Source organism: Condylura cristata, unplaced genomic scaffold, assembly GCF_000260355.1.
Source record: "Condylura cristata isolate star-nosed mole 26May11 unplaced genomic scaffold, ConCri1.0 scaffold00033, whole genome shotgun sequence".
NCBI classification, from domain to species: domain Eukaryota; kingdom Metazoa; phylum Chordata; class Mammalia; order Eulipotyphla; family Talpidae; genus Condylura; species Condylura cristata.
Genome location: NW_004567134.1, coordinates 13112596 through 13118490, shown reverse-complemented (window position 1 = coordinate 13118490; position 5895 = coordinate 13112596).

Here is a 5895-nt window from a genome sequence, read left to right as displayed (position 1 = left end):
GCTTTCTCTCCCCACACCTGTAAGGGCAATTACACGCGGCTACACGCGGCTCCTGAGCCTTCATAGGACTGGATACTCTTCGTTAGTAGGACTGCTAACGTTGTTGCTTTCAGTTGAAACTACATTGTTGGATAAATCAAGTAAATATGTTGACAGAGCTGATATTTTAGCATCTAGAAAGTACAAACACATGAACTGAAAAGTTCTGTTAATTATTTGATTTGGAAGTATCAATCATTAACTTGTAGTTTAAAAAAAAATACATATTTCAGAAATGTCCATTCGTGAAACCCAGAAATAAGAATTACCTTTTCCCCTTCCCCTAGCAGGAGTGAACATCCTTAGTGCCCACATTCTGGTTTCCCTGCTCCTTACCGTAAAGAGGAAAGACTCTTTGCATAAATGGCTAGTTCTAAGTCTGAGGCAGCTTCTTTTGCCAAAATCAACAAGGAAACACTAAAGACCCATAGGGTGCATCAGTGGAACACAGGAACTCGCTTGGGTTCCAAGTGGGACAGATTTGAGCATAAAATAGTAATGACTGAGCGTAACTCATGAAATCAATGAAAATCCAAAGCACTTTGGCCACAAAACATGATGGCACCAATTTTATTACATCAATTTTTTATTCTGAAAATTGACAATTAAGAGGGAAGCTTGACTTATCTGGTCTCGTTCGGAGGAATTTTAATTCATTCCCCGTTAATGAGGAAAGGCTGTGTTGCGGTTTTTCAAGACTCTCAGCTAATGAATGTAAGCGGCCTGGTGAGTCAAGGCGGGCACACCACCACGCATGGCTGCTAAGCCGGTGAGCCGCCCCAAAACGGCACCAGAGAAGATTCTGTTACTCCCTGCGCTTGTTTCAGGGGCAAAGTCCGGGAGCCCTGCATTCCTAGGGCATCGCGGTGCAACCTGGTGGTTCTCAAATCTTAAGCCCCAACTTCCAACATGGTGATTGCAGCGGGTGCAAGAATTTAGGGCGTCCGTGAGGGGGGGGATCTCGACCTCGGGGCCACTCACCACCCACGAGAGTGTAAACCCCGGTGGTAGCGTTTCTCTCTGGGGTGCAAGTGCCTGACAGAGGCTTGGTCACCCAGGCACCTGCCTCCAAGAGACAGCTCCCTGCACGGCCAGTCTCCCCCAGAGCCCCGCTTAATTTAGATAACCGGCTGCATGTGCACCCTGTCACCTCACTGTCATCATAAGATTTGGACGACGTCACTGTGAGCCTTCCCCAGGTGCCTGCCTTCTTCCTGGGCTCGCCCCCTGCGCCCTAGCTCTGCCAAGGCAGGATGGGTCAGGGAAGCAGGCTCCACTCAGCGAGGAGGCGGCCTGACACTGGTGGGCCCAGGGCGAGCTCTCCCCAGTCTGGGCCCTGAGCAACAGGTTACAGAGCGTTTGTCGACTTAAGCCGAGGGTACAGTCTTCTGGAAATGCATGAGTCAGGGTGCGTGTGGCCTTGAGGATGCTTATCATCTGTTCCCCGAAACTGTCAGTCTGCAGGCTGTCCCAGCTTCAGCCAGTCAACAGGTCAGCCTGATATTTTCTGCTCATTATATTTACAGGGCTTGGGCTGGCAGGTGGTGCATGACAGTGATAACACCAGGAAATGTTAAGGAGCTGGTACCCCTGAGGCAATAGTCTGGAGAGGCCTCCTGCCCTCCTCACCTACTGGAACCTTAGTCCAGAAGCCTTTCCTCAGTGGGCCACAGTGACCTTGCCATCCAGTCCACCCTCAGCTCTCCCTGGCCTTGAGGCCTGGAGGCACTTTCATTCATAGTCAAGTCAGGCCTTTATAATGAGTGGGCTAGGGTCTTGTTTAACTTTGTGACCTTGATCATATCGCTCTGAGGATCTTTGAATGGTGAGAGCAGCGGTGGGTGACATTTTGGGGGTGGTTGCTGCGGGCACTGCCCGGCAGGGGTGATGTGAGCATGGGCACAGGGCACGGGCGTGCCTTCCCGCATGGGGTTATCGCCGAGTTAGGTGCTCCGTAGGCAAGCTGCAGGAAAGGCTTCGTCCTGGGGTGCTGCAAGGGCACCCCAGCTGGCTGCACCAGTTCTGTGCCGTTTCCACCTGTCAGTGTTGGAGGTTCCCACCTGGTTCTTCCTGAGACTGCAAGCTGCTCCTAGCCATAAGCTGGTGAACAAGTAAAGGCTGATTACTCACATGGCCTATACAGCACATCTGGGCGTTATACAGCACATCTGGGGGCCACGGGGGAGCAAGAGGTGATTCTAGCATAAGCGCTCGGCATGTGCAGGCTGGGATTCAGGGTTTTGGTTTCTCCTAAGATTTATTTTTATTTATGTATACAAGAACAGAGGTGCCTCGCTGTTCGCTCTGGCAGGAACTGAGAAGCTGTTGCCAGTTCTGAAGGGGCTTTGTCTGGCTTTTACCATCAACCCCACCAATCCTGGAAAGGCCGGTAAACCTCACTTTTCAAGCAGAGGAGCCTTTCCTGGGGATCACTCAAGGGGGGACAGAGGGGCAGCAGCCGCCTGAGCCACTCTCTTGCCCGGGTGCTGCGGGGTCCTGGTTTGACGGGGCTGGTTACCAGGGTGGGTGCTGGGGAGCGCCCTCGCAGTGGGCGCCTCTGGGGCCCACTGGGGCCTGTACCCAAGGTTCCTCACCTTGGGACCCGGCGTTTCTCCGCGTCTTGTTTCCAGCAGGGGGCGTGAGCGGGCAGGCTGAGGAGACAGATGCGTCTGGGCCAGTCTCCCGCCTGCTGCGCCTGCTCAGCGGTCACACAGGCGTGGGCTGGAGGGGTGGGGACCCTGCAGGGGAGGGCCTGCTGGGGGGGGAGGGGGTCCTAGGCCCAGGGCGTGCTGCAACCATTTCATTCTAGGAAATGTTTCCCGGTAAAGGCGCCCCAGATGACTCTGTCGGTCGCACCTGGACTCCAAGCCCCCGCGTGTCTGATGCCTCTGGCTGGACATTTGCCGCGCAGGCAGCAGCTGAGATGGGAGCAGGGCTGGACGCTGGCATTTGGTGCACGACGGTTGGGGCTGGCCCACACGAGAGCACTGGATCTTTGGGCAAAAGGACAAAGCCTGTTGCAGTGCAGTGCAGTGCAGTGCAGTGCAGTGCAGTGCAGTGCAGTGCAGTGCAGTGCAGTGCAGTGCAGTGCAGGGGAAATAGTTACTCAGGCGCATTTCACTTCGCTACCTCTCCTACAGACGTAGCTGGGAAAAGTAAATTCAAGTCAGTGTCAAATTCAGTTAAGTGTTTAAGAGGAGTCATTTTCTTTAAAAGGGAACAGACACAGCGATGATCAGCAAATTTTAACTTAATGCCAGATCTCCACACGGTGCTGCGATCTGCATTACAAGAGGGAGAACTGACTACTTATGTTCTTCTCTGCTTTGACCTTTTTTTATTGTAATAGTTTATTTTTACAGCAGTTTGTGCCCTTTTCCATCTCAGTTGTCATCCCCGTGGGCTTCCCATCACCAAATCACCCGTGTGCCGTCACCAGAGTCCTGTGCCCTTCCCCCCATTTTTGATCCCATTCCCCACTCCACCCCTGTAAAGTGGGTCTGGCATAGAGTTGTTCGTTGCTGCCCCCACCCCCCATGCTTTATGCTCCTGCTATGAGTGAAACCGTACAGTACAGTATCAGGCCCCCTTTTTAAAAAAAATAATTTTATGTATACAAGAACTGAGGTGTAGGCCATAGGTGGGGGGTGATGAGAGGATTCACCAGAGACAGTGGGGAGCCGAACAGGCAGAGCCGCTGAAATACAGCAGCGGGTGAGACAGAAGTCTGCTCCGCCAAGTGGGTCACTCCCTGACCAGGGATTGAACTCCCCCAGTGGCTGTGGTTAGCTTCATAGCACTGAGATTTAAGCCCTTGTGCCACGAAGGAGGCCCCCCAGGCATTTTTGGTGACCGGCTGGGAAGAAGAGAAATGAAGGAGTAGAACCAATTATCAGCCTTTGCATCGGAAATCACATTGTTGTCAGCTGGATGTTTCTGTGGCTCTTTAATATTGTGCAAACTTTATTCTCTATCAACTCGTGCTGAGTGAGCATTGAAAACTTTGTGAAGTGCAGGCTGGGAGCCTGCTGTCTGCTTCCTTCTGTGCTCAGCGGGGGAAGCATTAAAGTGAATTCCCCGATTTGCACTTCATTACCTGCTTTGTGCTTCCTAGTCACTGGCTTGGAGGATTACAAAAAAATATTGTTATTACTTTCAAAGAAATATAGTGCAGAGCCAAATGCCATAGCTGATGAAGTTCTTAGAGGTGAGTTTGGAGTGTGGGGTCCTGGGGTTCGCTCTGGGGAAAGTTTCCCCAGAGCTCCCCTTTCAGGGGAGTGGTCTGTTCGCTGCTGATTCTGGATGGCTGTGGACTCCGGACAGGACCCAGATTTCACTGATTCCGCAATGGGCCCGGTCTCTCTCTTCACCCTCAGGCCTGTGCCGCAGACACCCTTACTGCAGCCTGACACTTGCTTGGGCCTCCCGCCTCGAGATAATAAGGCACTGGAGCTCAGGGTCTGACTGCCAGAGCGGGGCTGATGGTCATGGTAGCCCTCTGCCCCACCTCCTGCGAGGCAGGTTCTAAGTTTTCTGTTCTTTCTTCCGCCAAAGCCTCAGGGAGGCCCTGGGTGGAAGAGAGGCTGGGCTTCCTGACTTTGACCCAGAAATCTCGCTGTGCGCTAGGGTGAGGAATCGTGTGCCTCTGGGTAGGTTTTATATGTGGAAGTGGAGGAGAATATTCCATAACACCTCCCCTAGCAGGGGCTGGCATCGCCTGGATGGAGCTGGAAAAGATCATGCTTAGTGAGATAAGCTAGAAAGAGAAAGAAAAATACCAGATGGTTTCGCTCATAGCAGGAGTATAATGGACCAGGTGAGAAAATAATAAGAATAATGAACAACCATATACCAGAGACATTTTTTGGGGGTGGAGTGGGGAATGGGATCAAAAATGGGGGGGGGGAAGTGCATGGGACTATGGTGATGGCACACGGGTGACTCAGTGATGGGAAACCCGCGGGGATTACAATTGAGATGAAAAAAAAATGTACAAAATGATGTAAAAATATTAAAATACAAAAAAAAGATGGGGTACATGTACACAAGGGAATATTACTCAGCAACCAAAAAGATAAACTCATGCCTTTTGCAGCAACATGAATGGAGCTGGAAGGGATCATGCTTAGTGAGATAATCCAGAAAGAAAAGGAAAAATACCAGATGGTTTCACTTATAGCAGGAGTATAAAGGACCAGGTGAGAAAATAATAATAATAGTGAACAACTATATACCAGAGACATTTTACAGGGTGGAGTGGGGAATGGGATCAAAAATGGGGGGTGGTGCACAGGACTATGGTGACGGCACACGGGTGAATTGGTGATGGGAAGCCCACGAGGATGACAACTGAGGTGGAAAAAGGCACAAAATGATGTAAATGTAAACTATTATATTATTTTTCAAAAACCCTACTTTAAAATATTCCCCACACAGGTGGATTGCTAGCTTGAAATTTAGATGGGTGGAGTGGGAAAACTCAAGGTCAGTCTACTTAATCTTCATTATAATCAGTTCATGTTTTAATTGATTTCATCATTCTGTAGGCACGGAGGCAAGCAGTGGCAAGAATAGGTTGCGTGTGTTTTACCTGAAAATAAGTGTGGGCAGAAAGACCTGTTAGACCAGCCCAAAATGGTTGGTTTAGCAATCCTAAGGGAAAAGCAAAGACATTTTGCTTTTTGTGATCTTAATGTTCTTAAGATTTTGGAAGACTCGCTGGGTCACCAAGAAGGTACAGAACACTGAAGCCCGGGCCGGCCGTGCCGGCGCTGCTGCTTGGTGGTGGAGCGTCCCAGTGAGCAGCAGGGTGGGAGGGAGAGCAAGACCTGATGGGACTGCTGCCTTTTTTTTTTT